This window comes from Oncorhynchus nerka, linkage group LG9a (genome assembly GCF_034236695.1).
Source record: "Oncorhynchus nerka isolate Pitt River linkage group LG9a, Oner_Uvic_2.0, whole genome shotgun sequence".
In the NCBI taxonomy this organism is placed as follows: Eukaryota; Metazoa; Chordata; class Actinopteri; order Salmoniformes; family Salmonidae; genus Oncorhynchus; species Oncorhynchus nerka.
Genome location: NC_088404.1, coordinates 49340163 through 49357598, shown reverse-complemented (window position 1 = coordinate 49357598; position 17436 = coordinate 49340163). Strand labels below are relative to the sequence as shown.

The window sequence follows — 17436 nt, the reverse complement described above, 5'->3', positions numbered from 1 at the left end:
TAGGTTCAAGCCAAACGAAAAGACTGGAGCATTATGTACTTATTGCATCTGGGAAGTAATCCAACAAAATAATGAACACAACACACTGAATTTGAAAAGGGAAACAATTATATTACACCAATTAAATATAAACAAACTTTTAAAATGTTTAATCTTTATGTGATTATGTGTGTCCTCTCATTCTCTCTGCACCTGAGACTGCAACATTGTCTTCCGGATTTGCAATGACAGCTTTTGCATGCAATGGCAGTTAAATGGTATTGGGTATTAGAATATCTTAAATAATTTGTTTAAGCAATCAACTAATGTAACATTGAACTGTGACCTTATTTGTTAAAGTGATACAGATTATTTTTTTTAACACCATCAAAAATATAATGGCCATCAAGAAGAAAATAAACAGATTTTCTGTTCCAAAAGTAAAAAAATACCCTAAATGATGACTCCAAAATAACTATATATTTTTTAACAACACCACATTTAACTTACCACATCTTTCTTAGATCATATACAATTAGAAACATGTCATCTTCATCTCCATTTCTGCCCCCATCTATACCCACCCACTGGGCAAAACCTGGTTGAATCAACGTTGTTTCCACATCATTTCAACCCCAAAATTCTATGGGATGACTTTGAATCAATGTGGAAAACTGATTATATTTTCAAAAAGTCATAAATGTAAGGGCATTTTGTATTCTGTTTCAGTCAACTTTGACCTAAATCCAACTAATTCCCATTAGTTGACAACTCAAACTAATGTAAATCATAACTAGACATTGCCCAGTCGGCACAGTCATTTGAGAGTCATTCCCAATCATGATGTAGCGAACAGTCTGGATAAGGATATTTCCTATTGGGAACATGGAAAAAAACGATCATCCATCTCAGAATTCCAAGCTGGGAAACTCTGGCATCTTTCTAGAGTGCCGACTTTCTGACCTGAAGATCACTGATTTCATGATTTGACCTCAGTTTTTTGAGTTCCCAGTTGTCTTGAAAGCACCAATATTGGACAAATGTACAGGTGGACCTGAACTGGAGCAGCGAAAGCAGTGAGGCATTGCGGGAGTAGAGGGTTGATTGGCAGATTGTTTTTAAAACAAATGTTGTTGCTCAAGCTTTTTCATCTCCTGACTCCTGAATCAAATCCATTTGAAGCCTCTTCTCCAGTTGTAGTCTCTCACGTTAAGACTCATTTTATGTGGGCGCCGTATCCCGAGACATAACCCTCAAAGTAAATCCACCCTTCGCCTTGTGTATATGTACCGTAATGCATGCTCTTCAACCGATCGCTGCCCGCACCTGCCTGCCCATCCAGCATCACTACTCTGGACGGTTCTGACTTAGAATATGTGGACAACTACAAATACCTAGGTGTCTGGTTAGACTGTAAACTCTCCTTCCAGACTCACATTAAACATCTCCAATCCAAAATGAAATCTAGAATTGGCTTCCTATTTCGCAACAAAGCATCCTTCACTCATGCTGCCAAACATACCCTCGTAAAACTGACCATCCTACCGATCCTCGACTTCGGCGATGTCATTTACGAAATAACACTCTAACACTCAACAAATTGGATGCAGTCTATCACAGTGTCATCTGTTTTGTCACCAAAGCCCCATATACTACCCACCACTGCGACCTGTGTGCTCCTGTTGGCTGGCCCTCGCTTCATACTTGTCGCCAAACCCACTGGCTCCAGGTCATCTACAAGTTTCTGCTAGGTAAAGCCCCGCCTTATCTCAGCTCACTGGTTACCATAGCAGCACCCACCCGTAGCACGCGCTCCAGCAGGTACATCTCACTGGTCACCCCCAAAGCCAATTCTTCCTTTGGCCGCCTCTCCTTCCAGTTCTCTGCTGCCAGTGACTGGAACAAACTGCAAAAATCTCTGAAGCTGGAGACTCTTACCTCCCTCACCAGCTTTAAGCACCAGCTGTCAGAGCAGCTCACAGATCACTGCACCGGTTCATAGCTGATCTGTAAATAGCCCATCCAATCTACCTCATCCTTATACTGTATTTATTTATATATTTTGCTCCTTTGCACCCCAGTATCTCTACTTGCACATCCATCTTCTGCACACCCTACCATTCCAGTGTTTAATTGTTATATTGTAATTACTTACTATGTTTGTTTATTCCATGTGTTGTTGTATGTGTCGAACTGCTTTGCTTTATCTTGGCCAGGTCGCAGTTGCAAATGAGAACTTGTTCTCAACTAGCCTACCTGGTTAAATAAAGGTGAATAAAAACTAAATAAAAACCATTTGGAATTACCACAATTTGGATAGGCTCCAAATTCATTGGAGCAGGAGGCTGGGAAAAGATGTCATTGGTTCAAAGCCAATCGTTTCGGATGCACTGATCTCCGAGTGAGAAGGGTAGGAATATATGGAGGTGTCATCACGTAAGGAGCAGGGCGGACCGTGACCACTTCCTGTCTGGTAAGGAAGGCCTGATATTTGTAAAGCTGTGCTCCCTTGGTGCAGTGGGAAGATGGAGCAAAGCCCTGACAGGGACTACTTAGGGAAACACGTCCCCCTAACTGTTTCCTCAATCTGAGGCCCGCAGACCCTCGTAGCCTCCTGTCCAAGCAGCTCCATCGGTATGTATTATGATTCTGAACTCTCTTCACCACTGTCTTGTGCTTGTATGTGGCTAGAGCTGTCTGGTAAGCCAAATCCCTCAGAGATGAGTCACACAACCTCTCCTCAGTCAACACCTTGAAAATCCTCGCTACGTCTACTAAGGTAGACTCCTGGAAAGGAACAATGCTCACTGTTATGTCCTCCAACTTGACTCCACACGTTCTCACCTTTTCAGACAGATGGTTAGCGATGATGTTTTTGTCCCCCACAGCCTGGAGCTTGTTCAGTGCCTCTGAACTCTTTCTGAGGCTGATGAGAGAAATGGTATGGACCAACTCCTCAGCCAGGCTGCCAACCAGCTTGAAAGTCAGGCTTAGCTGTCTCTCAAATCAAATCAAATTGTATTGGTCATATACACATGGTTAGCAGATGTTTTTGCGAGTGTAGCGAAATGCTTGTGCTTCTAGTTCCGACGGTGCAGCACGAGACGTATGAGGATGCAAGGAATCAAGGAAATGGAATTGAGATTTTTCCAGGTGTAGGTCGTAAAATTAGGCCTGCTACCTGGGCGCATGAATTTAGTGTTGTGTGAGGCCATGTCAGCAATCTTTACTTAATGAAAGTAGCCTAATTTCTATGGAAGACCAAAGTACTCAAAATGAAATATGTAAATTAATGAGTATATAAATGGATAAATAATGAAATACCACACAGTCCAGATGAAATAAAAAAATAATAAATAACTGAATGAATGAATACATAATAAAATATAAGACTTTATTGTGAAATGATTCTAGAATATTGAATGAGATTTTTTCATGTCACTTTTCAAAATAATGTTACAATATTTAATTTCATAATAAAATGGCTTTTTTCATTAGAACTTTTACCATTTCATAATGGTGCTTCATCGCATGATATATTTCTGAATTTCATGGCCTTTTTCGTTTCATGGCCACTCTTTCCATAATCTATCAATTCTATTTGGCAAGGTCAAGTAGGTCATTGGTTCAAAGCCCTTGAGCAAGATTGTAAGGCAAAAGTAGTGACCACTGGCAGATTTACCATTAGGCAGAAGAGGCAATTGCCCCAGGCCTCATCATCAAGGGGCATCATGAGCTGGACATAAAAAAAATGTAATAAAAATAATATTCAAGTAATTTATCCTCTTGAGCCCCCCCCATTCTCCACTCGAGGCATAATAAATACATTTAAAAAATACCATCAAAATCTGTCTGTTTAAGTTAGACATTTTTAGCATGGGCTGCGTCTCAGTCCACCGCATCCGCCCATGCCGATCTTCCGCATCTGCGGTGGAAGGTGGCCGAGCTACAGCAGTGTTTACCAGATCAGGGGACATCGGTCTTCTCACAAATGATGTGTAATGAGGTGTCACTAATTGCCATTTTTCTACCATGTACTTCCCCAGGCTTACCCGTATTATTAGAGAAGCCTGGTTCTCGACGAGGCTAGTAGAAACCCAGCCCCGGGCCCTTAGACTTTAGGGGGATACAATATCCATTTCTTTAGTAAAAATACATTCTCTTGAGCCCCCCCCATTCTCTCTCCTGTAACTATTCCCCAGGTCGTTGCTGTAAATGACAATGTGTTCTCAGTCAAATAAATACATTTTTTTTTTTTTTTTTTTAAATCTGTCTAGCCAAAAAGAGTATGGCATGCTCAGATTGGCCTCTGCTAGTGGCCTCCAAATCTCTATGTTACATATTGGCTAAAGTAAAAAAATATTGCTGAAGTCAACGGCATCTAGCGTGGACCTATTTTTTAAGTAGCTACTCTGCTCAACAATGGATGAAAACCACAAGTGTATATCAGAGCTTCTCCTTAAAGCCGCTGATTGTTTGGAAAATTACACACCAAACACTCCACATGCTGGCAAAATACCTAGTTCCCTGCACGTTTATAGACCGAAAAAGCTGCAGATTAGGAGCAGCACGCGAAGGGGTGTGTGTGGGTTGTCATTAAGCTTCCACAGCCACAGTCACAATTATGGATAAACCCTGCACATTCATCACTTTATTTTCCTAAAATGTGGTTTTAAACCTAACCACACTGCTAACCTTATGCCTAACCATAATCTTAAATGAAGAACATTTTTGTTTTCATGAATTTTTACAATATAGCCAATTTTGACTTGCGGCTGTGGAATCTTGTTGAAACTGTGTGAGTGTGTCCAACTTTGGCTGTCCTCAACTTTTGCTGTCCTCAACTTTGGCTGTTTGCTGTCACTCAGTCAGAATGCACATCAGCATTTAATGTGTTTTCCCTACCTTCACCCCACTTGTTAAATACTATCTATGCACATAGAGCTCGCCAGCTTGTAGTCCCTAAAACCCAGAAATGAGTTAGTTACCTCTAGTTTGTTCAGACATCCCTATGGAATTAAAGAGGAAAGAAAAGGGTTTTCGGGTCAAATCCAAAACTAAGGTCTGAGGCTAACAAAGGCTTAGATCTTATCTGTTTTGTTCTATGAGATAATACCAGTCAGTTAACATGACCTTTATGAATTATTATATAAATGCTTCAAAATTGACAAAAAGTGATGTTAACTGATGAAGATTATCTCATAGAACCAAACGTATAAGATCTCCTAAGCCTGTGTTTACCACGGACCTTACTTTATCCAAAACCCCTACAAAAACACCATTAATGTCCCTATAGTCTTTGTCCAACGAACCATGGTGGAGTTAATGCCTAAAACAATATGCCATTACTATTTCTCTCTATTGCTTCCCAGCAAACATCCTCACCATTTGACTTAGCCATCACTAACAGAGAAGCTTCTGCCAACATACAGACTCAAATCTCTGGCCACTTAAATAAATGGACTTAATAAAAGGTATCACTAGTCACTTTAAATAATGCCACTTAAATAATGTTTACAAATCCTACATTACTCATCTCATATGTATATATTGTATTCTATACCATCTACTGCAGCTTGCCTATGCCGCAAGCCATCGCACATCCATATATTTATATGTACATATTCTATTCATCCCTTCACATTTGTGTGTATAAGGTAGTTGCTGTGAATTTGTTAGATTACTTATTAGATATTACTGCATAGTCGGAACTAGAAGCACAAGCATTTCGCTACACTCGCATTAACATCTGCTAACCATGTGTATGTGACCAATACAATTTGATTTGATTTGATGATTAGACCGAATCACGGATAATAACAAAATATACTCAGGTTAATCATAATCCTATCAGGACAATTGCCCATATCCGTTAAAGCTGCAATTTAAGTTTTGGGTGACCTGACCAAATTCAGATAGAAATGTCAGTTATAGATCTCAGTATCATTAAAAGCAAGTCTAAGAAGCGGTAGATCTGTTCTATGTGCACTATTTCTATGCGTCCTGCGATTAAGTTTAGTTTTTGCTTCTTATACTTTCGGTTTTATACACCAGCTTCAAACAGCTGAGTACACAATATTTTTGGTTATTGAAAAATATATTTTAGATGGTACAATGATTATCTACACTGTACATTGCTTTTTTTGCCACATAAACTGAAATTAGGCGAACTATTAGAATTTTAGCAACCAGGAAATAGCAGATTGATTTCTGCATATTGCACCTTTCTGATACTCCTTTTGTCCGACTACTCGCCACACCCCTACACAGAGGTATGGCATACCTAGCTCCACCCTAAATGTCTTATTTCTTTGATTTGTTTTTTAAAAACCTTTATTTAACTAGGCAAGTCAGTTAAGAACAAATTCTTATTTACAATGACGGCCTACACCGCCGAAACCCTAAACTGGACGACGCTAGGCCAATTGTGCGCCGCCCTATGGGACACCCAATCACGGCCAGTTGGGATACGAGATGCAGTGCTTTAGACCGCTGCACCACCCGTGAGCCAAAATGACCTATGGCGGTTGGCATCCAATAAATGTTGCGTTACCGCAAACCAACTAGACTGGGGTATAAATCCCTTATACTTTGCGTGGGAAAAAAAGGAAAGGGAAAACAATGAAATAATTCAATAAAAAATACCCTGCCATCTAACCCTACGCTTGTTAAAAACCGACCAACCTAATCCACTATTTTAAACTATCTGGTCCCACCTCAGGCCAACGGCCTGGAAGGACAGGACACCACCACTCAACACACTCTGTAACTATTCTGATGTCAGATCTCGTACACCCAAATACTCCTCCACAGCTGTCACCACAACCTCTATTTTCTGCGACTTATGTTCCATCCCTGCAGTAGAGTTGATAACCATGTGTATGAACGTTAAAAAGCCAATCTTACTGTAGCATATATATCACTCGTTGATACTGGCATACAGATCTACTACTCACATGAATCCTCTCAGGATCCCTCCCCCTTCATCCATCTTCCTCTACTTTCTTCACTGCTTCAGCATACGGCACCCTCTGCTCTTCTCCCACCATAGCAACCTCAACCTGCCTCTATCGCACAGGACACTTCTGAATCCCAGCCCCATGGGCACTCCTACAATTAACACATACAGTGGGGCAAAAAAGTATTTAGTCAGCCACCAATTGTGCAAGTTCTCCCACTTAAAGATGAGTGGCCTGTAAGCAAAATTTTCACCAAGTGAAATGAAATGGTTGTGTTAGAGGTTTAATGATACTTGAATCTAAACCAAAGTAGATAATTTTAAGATTGTTCTATACATCAGTTGGGGTCTATATAAGCTTCCATATTAGGTCCTAAACCTAATGAAATGCATGAAAGTGCATTCTTGTAGCTGTAAGGGCTAATATAGTAAAAATGTTGGGTTAATTTGAGCCAATGGTTGAGCCAATGGTAAGTTGAGCAAATTGAAGTATTTTATTCCCAGATGTAATGCAAGGCATTCTTGCTGGGACATGAGGTAACAACAGGGACTGGCCTATGTTAAAAGTGTTTAAAAAATGTTTGTTCGGTGTTAAAGGTGCTTAAAATTATTAAAAGACAAAAAGTGATTGTGATTATATTGAAATGTGTTTGAGAAATAAAGATAGACATGGTTTTAAAAAGGTATTGGTAATATTTAATTCAGTACAGCAATATATAAGCGGCTTAACTTCTCCTGTCCCGCGGCTCAACTTACCCCATACTTGGGGTACGTTGTTCAAAGATACTGCTGTTTTTGGACAAGCTGTGTTTTTAAGACTGTAATGTTTATATGAATTCTGATTATTTCCAGGGATACAAAACATCCTGAAATATATGTAGATGTCTTTGTTAGAAAGAATTATATATTTCCCTTGACGTAGTGATGCTAAATGTAAAAACAAGTCTCAACTTACCCCACAGCTACCACTCACTAGACAAGGCCTATAACGTCAGGGAGCTAGCCTATTTCTACTATTTCTTTCAACCTCTTACAGTGCCTTGCAAAAGTATTCATCCCCCATGGTGTTTTTCCTATTTTGTTGCATTACAACCTGTAATTTAAATGGATTTTCATTTGGATTTCATGTAATGGACATACACAAAATAGTCCAATTTGGTGAAGTGAAATTAAATAAATTACTTGTTTCATATGTATTCACCCCCTTTGCTATGAAGCCCCTAAGTATGATCTGGTGCAACCAATTACCTTCAGAAGTTACATAATTTGTTCAATAAAGCCCAAGATCTGTCACAAGATCTCAGTATGTATATACACCTGTTCTGAAAGGCCCCAGAGCCTACAACACCACTATGCAAGGGGCACCACCAAGCAAGCAGCCCCATGAAGACCAAGGAGCTCTCCAAACAGGTCAGGGACAATGTTGTGGAGAAGTACAGAACAGGGATGAGCTGCAAACCCAACACCTCTCATCACCCCGAGAACACCATCCATGTTTTTCATCGGCAGGGACTACGAAACTGGTCAGAATTGAAGGAATGATGGATGGTGCTAAATACAGGGAAATTCTTGAGGGAAACCTGTTTCACTCTTCCAGAGATTTGAGACTGGGATGGAGGTTCAACTTCCAGGACAATGACCCTAAGCATACTGCTAAAGCAGCACTTGAGTGGTTTAAGGGGAAACATTTAAATGTCTTGGAATGGCCTAGTCAAAGCCCAGACCTCAATCCAATTGAGAATCTGTGGTATGACTTAAAGATTGCTTTACACCAGCGGAACCCATCAAACTTGAAGGAGCTGGAGCAGTTTTACCTTAAAGAATGGGCAAAAATCCCAGTGGCTAGATGTGACAGGCTTATAGAGACATACCCCAAGAGACTTGCAGCTGTAATTGCTGCAAAAGGTGGCTCTACAAAGTATTGACTTTGTGGGGGTGCATAGTTATGCACGCTCAAGTAAAAAAATGTTGTCTTATTTCTTGCTTGTTTCACAATAAAAAATATTTTGCATCTTCAAAGTGGTAGGCATGTTGTGTAAATCAAATGATAAACCCCCAAAAAAAATCTATTTTAATTCCAGGTTGTAAGGCAACAAAATAGGAGAAATGCCAAGGGGGGTGAATACTTTCGCAAGCCACTGTATCTGAAAAGAAACAGACCGTGTAAAACCAGAACCATATGCCACATAACGTCCCCAGCAGCACAGACTGTGCAATGTAATGTTTCTCTCTGCTCCTCCCTCACATGACAGACTGGCAGGAACACCCTACAGATGGGCAATGGTGTCAATCCCCAGAAGGCCACTCTGATAGTGGTTCACACTCATGGGAGCATAGTGGACGCAACAGGACAGAAGAACGCTGCAGCCGCCATGACCTCTGGTATGCTGTAGGGAATCTCAGTTACAAAAATAAATATCAGTTGTCATGGTAACTTAAGTGTTGTGTATTATCTTGTCAATCCCAGGGCCCCAGACTCCCTCTCCTCCAATGACCTTAGGGCATGGGAAAAATGGCTCCAAGCACAACTGGGACTTGTTCGCGTACGAACATCGAGCTGCCAGTGTGCTCCATGAACACCAGCGGCATGCTGTACAAGATTAGACTGGTCTCATGTAGCTGTAGGTGTGGCCACAAAGTGGAGCTCTTCGTTTAAAGATCAGGACAGTTTAGGCTCCATTACTTTCCCCTGCTCTGGCTGGAGACCGTGGCCACTCTGATTACCAGTAATTGCAATATCACAACTGGAAGTAGAAACGAGTGTAAACACAGATTTGATTTTAGCCAAAGTTGAAGAGTGGCAGGGAATAGGGGTGAAAGAGGTGATAGGTTCGCCGCTATGGAGTTGACTATTTTTAAGAAACCCAGCTGATAAAAGCTGTCTGAAAGAAGCCATATATTCTTCACTCATCTTGAGAATACATGGGTTAAGGTGAATGATGCCTATCTCCATTTAAATAATTGTTGCCATGTTCGCTTGTCTTGTCTCTGCCGCCTGTCCATTCCACTGGTACAGGCCCACTGAGTTTGAGGGCATGTCAGGACAGGCGAGCGGCAAGGATTCGAAGTGAAGCATCCGCTATGCAGGGCGTCCACTGCAGTGCCTCATCCAGGTGAGCAAGCCAACCCACTCAGCCCACAGTCTTGTCAGTCGTGACAGTCTCTGATGGCACTTCTTATTTATTTTTGGAACTCTTCAACCCCTGGTATAATATAAACACACATGAACACGCAGGAAATGAGCTTTTAAACAGCAACATGTTCTCTCTGCCACATGGGAAAATGTGTAGAAGTGCAAAAAATGTGCTTTCAAACAGCATAATGTTCTCTCCACCAACAAGAGGGGTGTAAACAGTTAGAGCAGTTTCATGTTTAATTCCTGGCATTATCAGGATTAATTTAAAGTGTTCAGATACATCTATCTCAGAAAGATCTGACCAAAACATAATCAAAAACTCAACCAAAACAATGCATCCAACCAGTGTGTAGAGACAATCTTGATGTAGTCATTGTGTGCTAGAAATGTGGGACCAAACCACACTACTTGAATACACTGTACGGTGCATTCGGAAAGTATTCAGACCCCTTCACTTTTTCAAAATTTTGTTACGTTACAGTCTAATCAATTGTTTTTTTCACTCATCAATCTACACGCACACCCCATAATGAATAAGCAAAAACAGTTTTTTTTCTCCTTTTTTTTCTCATTTATAAAAACTTTAAAACTGAAATATCACATTTACATAAGTATTCAGAACCTTTGGTATGAGACCCGAAATTGAGCTCAGGTGCATCCTGTTTCCATTTATCATTCTTGAGATGTTACTACAACTTAATTGGAGTCCACCTGTGGTATATTCAATTGATTGTACATGATTTGGAAAGGCACACACCTGTCTATTTAAGGTCCCACAGCTGACAGTGCATGGCAGAGCAGAAACCAAGCCATGAGGTTGAAGGAATTGTCCGTAGAGCTCCAAGATAGGATTGTGCTGAGGCACAGATCTTGGGATTTAATAAATCATATTAAATTGACGATTCAGAAAGCATTTCTAACCTTGTTAGGCATCTTGGTAGAGCATTGCAACACCAGGATAGTTGGTTTGATTCCCGGGACCACCCATACGTAAAAAGGTATGCATGAATGATTAAGTCGCTTTGGATAAAAGCATCTGCTAAATGGCATATGTTATTTTATAATATATTACGCTAAAACATTTCTAGGATGGTCCAAGCATGGATCTACAGGAAATGGAGGCCCAACATGCCCCCATTTACATCAACAGGGCTGTTGTGGAGTAGGTTAAGAGTTTCAAGTTCCTTGGTGTCCACATCAACAACTTAATATTGTGGTCCAAACACACCTAGAAAGGGGTGAAGAGGGCACAACAACGCCTATTCCCCCTCAGGAGAATCCAAAAGATTTGGCATGGGTCCCCAGATCCTCAAACGATTCTACAGCTACACATCGAGAGCACCCTGACCGGTTGCATCACCGCCTGGTATGGCAACTGCTCGTCATCTGACTGTAAGGCACTACAGAGGGTAATGCGTACAGCCCAGTAAATCACTGGGGCAAAGCTTCCTGCAATCTAGGACCTTTATACTAGCCAGTGACAGAGGAAGGCCCAAATAATTGTCAAAGACTCCAGTCACCCAAGTCATAGACAGTTCTCTCTGCTACCGCACGGCAAGCGGTACCGGAGCACCAAGTCTAGGTCCAAAAGTCTCCTTAACAGCTTCTACCCCCAGATTAGGGTAAGAATGCTGAACAATTAAGCAAACGGCCACCCGGAATATTTGACACCCCACCCTTTTTTGTTTTTACACTGCTGCTACTTGCTGTTTATTATCTATGCATAGTCACTTTACCCCTACCTACATGTACAAATTACCTCGACTAACCTGTACCCCGCACATTGACTCGGTACCAGTACACCCTGTAATTAGCCTCATTATTGTTATTTGGTGTTACTTAATTATGTTATTTTTTAACTTTAGTTAGTAAATATTTTCTTAATTTCTAAAACTGCATTGTTGGTTAAGGGCTTTAAAGTAAGCATTTCACGGGAATACCTGTTGTATTCGGCGCATGTGACAAATAAAAGAGCCAATACTGGACCTGACCTCAAATTTCCCCAAAATGCTGTGGTGCAGGCGGACACCTGTTCTTAAATCGTTTTTATTTTTTCCAAATTTTGTTCTCTCGTTTTTGTTTTTCCAGGTTTTTTCCGATTTAATTTTTCCCCTTCTTGTTTTCCGCCCATTTTTTAAAATTGTATTTGTTCACATCAGGTTACTACTTTTGAGGTCTGGGAAAAATCTACGAAATTTAGATTTTTTAGTGTAGTTACCCGTTTAATTCAGTGTGCATGCAGTGTTTCTGTAGCACAGTAAGCACATGTGGTGGACTGGGCAAATCAAATGCCAACTTTTGGTGTCACTGTACAATGAAAACGAGCAAGTTAACCTTTATTTATTGCGTGTGTGTCAGAGCCAAGACGATTTGGAGTAGTCCTACAGAAACTGAGACTACCACTCCAGGTATTACTCTTCTGTTCCCATGCTGGAGACCAGTGCTTGATTACAACCTGTTACAATGGTGCCAACATTTTGTGGCTGATCTGTGGGTGAATGTGTCAAAGACCTGACTGGGCCCAGCACTTCACGGTATGGGTCGTTATGTTGTTGTGTGTGTATTTGTGTACTGAGCAACATGCAACTTGGTTCCAGAAGAAAATCACTTTACATTTCCTGATGTTCCTTATGTTCATCAAGGTAAGTACTTCTTGGTGTAACGTCGTCCTCTGGCAATTGTACATACAGCACATATAAGCCTGGGATATTAACCATTCAAAATTGGGCTTTTGAATGACCATAGAATTCTATGGGATTGACTTTACTCACTAAAGTACACTGAACTGACTAGTTAGCTGACAAACTAATTTACTGTGCAGAGATTAACTACACTGAACAAAACTATAAACGCAACATGTGAAGTGTTGGTCCAATGTTTCAGGAGCTAAAATAAAATATCCCAGTAATTTTCCATACCCAAAAGCTTATTTCTCTCAAATTTTGTGCACAAATTGGTTTACATCCCTGTCAGTGAGCATTTCTCCTTTGCCAAGATAATCCATCCACCTAACAGGTGTGGCATATCAAGAAGCTGATTTAAACGGCATGATCATTACACAGGTGCACCTTGTTCTGTGGGCAATAAAAGGACGCTCTAAATTGTGAGACAACATTCCACAGGTCACAATCAACAACCCGATTAAAACTTCTTCAGGATTGGTGTCCCTTCCACGGGACGGTTGAACTAACTTAGGCTAATGCGATTAGCATGAGGTTGTAAGTAACAAGACAATTTCCCAGGACATAGACATATCTGATATTGGCAGAAAGCTTATATTCGTGTTCATCTAACTTCGCTGTCCAATTTACAGTAGCTATTACAGTGAAATAACACCATGCTATTGTTTGAGGAGAGTGCACAATTTTGAACATGAAGTTATTAATAAACAAATTAGACACATTTGGGCAGTCTTGATTCAACATTTTGAACAGAAATGCAATGGTTCATTGGATCAGTCTAAAACTTTGCACATAGACTGATGCCATCTAGTAGCCAAAATCTAAATTGCACCTGGGCTGGAATAATACATTATGGCCTTTCTCTTGTATTTCAAAGATGATGGTACAAAACAAATACAAAATAACGTTATTTTCTTTCTTTGTATTATCTTTCACCAGATATATTGTGTTATATTCTACTACATTCCTTTCACATTTCCATAAACTTCAAAGTGTTTCCTTTCAAATGGTACCAAGAATATGCATATCCTTGCTTCAGGGCCTGAGCTACAGGCATTTTAGGCAAAAATTTAAAAAAGGGGGTAATCCTAATCCTTAACTCTATGTGAAGGAGATGTGTCACGCTGCATGATCCAAATGGTGGTCACACCAGATACCGACAGGTTTTCTGATCCACGCCCCTACCTTTTATTTAAAGGGATCTGTGACCAACATATACATATCTGTATTCCCAGTCATGTCTCTGAAACTGGAAACACTTATCTCCCTCACTAGCTTTAAGCACCAACTGTCAGAGCAGCTCACAGATTACTGCACCTGTACATAGCCCACCTATAATTTAGCCCAAACAACTACCTCTTTCCCAACTGTATTTAATTAATTTATTTATTTTGCTCCTTTGCACCCCATTATTTTTATTTCTACTTTGCACATTCTTCCATTGCAAAACTACCATTCCAGTGTTTTACTTGCTATATTGTATTTACTTTGCCACCATGGCCTTTTTTGCCTTTACCTCCCTTCTCACCTCATTTGCTCACATTGTATATAGACTTGTTTATACTGTATTATTGACTGTATGTTTGTTTTACTCCATGTGTAACTCTGTGTCGTTGTATCTGTCGAACTGCTTTGCTTTATCTTGGCCAGGTCGCAATTGTAAATTAGAACTTGTTCTCAACTTGCCTACCTGGTTAAATAAAGGTGAAAAAAAAAGAAAAAAAAAAGTGAAATCCATAGATTAGGGCCTAATGAGTTTCTTTTAATTGACTGATTTCCTTATATGAACTGTAACTCAGTAAAGTCTTTGAAATCTTTGCGTTTATATTCCTTTGCTAGCAAAAACATTCCCCCGGTCATCACTCATTAACACAGCCACAAAGTCATAATTATGTCTGAACCATGGCCATTGCCACACATTTTTAATCAGATTTCTTTTTTGTATTTTACCTCCCTTTTTCGTGATATCCAATTGTGATCTTATCTCATTGCTGAAACTCCCCAATGGGCTCAGGAGAGGCGAAGTTCGAGTCACGTGTCCTCTAAAACACGCTCTTTAACAGCTGCACAAGCTAGCCGCACCAATGTGTCAGAGGAAACACTTTTCAAATGACAACCAAAGTCAGCCTGCAGGCGCCTGGCCCGCCACAAGGAGTCGCTAGAGCGCAATGAGTCCAGTTAAGTCCCCCCGGCTAAACCCTCCCCTAACCCAGACGACACTGGGACAATTGTGCGATGCCCTATGAGACTCCCGGTCACTGCCGGTTGTGACACAGCCTTGGGATCAAACCTTTGATCTGCAGTGAAGCCTCAATTACTGGGATGCAGTGCCTTAGACTGCTGCGCCACTCAGGAGGCCATTAACATTTTATTTTTCACCTAACCTTAACCCTAACCTTAACCTTAACCACACCAATAACCTTATACCTAACCTAACCTTAAATTAAGATCAAAAAGAAAATAGTTCATTAATTTTTACAATGTAGTGGTGCTATTTAGTGGAAACCATTCCCCCTGGCCTCAAGGGAGAAAAAAACAACAGGCCCTACCTTCCAGGTAGCTAGCAAAGGACATAGCTAGCTAGCTAATGGCTCCACTGAAAAAAGAAAGACTACACTCTTAAAATCTGTGGTAGATGTGTCGCGGTTGTGGGGGAAAAACTCTCCCAATAAGAGTTACAAACACAATCTCTTTATTGCCAAGACGTTAGACAAATATGATACAAGACACATGGGGGAAAGTGTTGTGGAAGATAATTGGTTGGTAGCTTAAGCCAATGAGTAATGCGCGGGGAGATTCACCAAGCACTCTGTATTGGCTAGCGAAGGCCAAGTTTGATGCGTTGGTTCACCAGACCTTCTGCACATTTGGGCAGAAGTGTCTGGGAACGAGATTGGTCCTTGCTATTCAGAATCCCTGGGACATCAATACCCCATTTAAGTTGAAATTTAAAATGGTTAAGGTTAGGATTTGGTAAGGGTTATGGTTATGATTAAGCGTAGGGGTTACGGTTAGCGTTTAGGGGAGGGATGTCCCAAGGATTCCGGATAGAGCTAACTGAATGAGATTAGGTGTAATGTGACTAACATGACTTGACTTTAGAGCATGTGCCATACTTACAGCACCTTCATAAAGCACGTTATATCATATTTAACATAGTGGGTATGTCACATTTGACATTGTGTGACATACAGTAATTACCAGTTATGCCACATTTATGAACCATGACATATGTTTATAGATGCTTTGTAACACATTTATGTAGTGGTTATGAAGGCATTATGAAGAGTTTATGAAGCCTTTATAAGCTGAACGTCATTTAAAGAGGGACTGCATTTTGTCCAAATGGGGGGGGGACAAGATATATAGTGTAAAGTGCTTTCATTTCAAATTAAAAGGTGACATTATTCACTCTTGCCTCATATGAAACACTAGATCTCAAATCCAAAATGCTGGGGTATAGAGCCAAATGAAACATTGTCACTTCACTGTCCAAATACATAAGGAGCGGAGTGTGCACCTGATTGTTTAGAATGCAGAGATATGATTGATTTCTCAGGAGCGCACCCTCGACCTCCGCGCTGCCTCCTGTACTTGTGCGGCCTGCAGCGACGACCTCCCGTTGATGGGCGAGTTGACTTTGCAGAGACAAGTATGTCGGTGAATGAACATATTTTGAATATACTGGTAGCTCAAGGTGAAGCTCAAGGGATAGGATGTTAGAGGTGTAACATACAGGACCCCTTGGTACAGACCAGCAGTGTGTGGGTTTCATGCCATGTAGATATTGATGATCACTTCTAAAAGCTTAGTTGTGAAAGTCACCTTTCACATTCTGTCCCATCACACTGTCATATTTTTTCACAGTACCAAGGATATGCAGGGGAAAACATGAATATGGTAAGTAGAATTTATTCATGACAATCCAGCCAGGAAGTAGACAAACAACAGCAAATCATGTGTGTCTGTCACGTTTTTCCTCCGACGTCCTGGCTATAACAGATCTCTAGGCTGGCAGACATAAAGGGCAGACTCAGGGGCATTGGTTTATTGTTTGTAAGATAAGGAGGGAAATAGTTTTCTACAACACAGCATATATTTTGTTTCACAGCTGCTTTTGCCATCTGCAGCAAAGGCAATCTTTGCTGAGGTTGGTGCTCACATGAAACAGAACATTCAGCCGTCTAAGCATTTCTTAAAGATCTCTAAACTCTTTTTTTGTTGTACAGAAACGAATCAACCTGTCCAACAGTTCACGCAAATAAATCATGGAAGTCATGAAAAATGTATCACGGTTGTTGCTCACCAAGCATTGCACTTTCCCCTTTTCTTCTTGTCCAGATGGGTCCAGTCAGACTGCTTGTCCCTTACAAGAGGTGCAAGAAGGAGAACGAGCAGCCGACCGCTCCAGAGAAAAAGGACCAACCACCTCCCAAGAACATCAGACCGGCACTGGGGGTGACATGAGTCACACACACACACACACACACTGACACTGCAGAGAAATCCCTCACAGTGACTCTCAGCAGGCGTCTGGTGGAGGATAAAGAGTGTCTGACGTCCTCTTTTTAACCTATTGAATGACAGAAATGGGTCCCATCTTTCAGAGGTAAGTCGTTAAATAGGTGTTACAGGGGCTTTAGAGACGAGTCAAACAGAGGACAGAGGACAAGGTAAAGCCT

The 17436-nt window shown here is 40.8% G+C and overlaps 1 pseudogene; it reads left to right on the top strand.

Annotated features, from left to right (window-relative positions):
- Positions 1–8320: 8320 nt before the first annotated feature.
- Positions 8321–17221, top strand: LOC135573301 (deformed epidermal autoregulatory factor 1 homolog; annotated as a pseudogene).
- Positions 17222–17436: the final 215 nt, after the last annotated feature.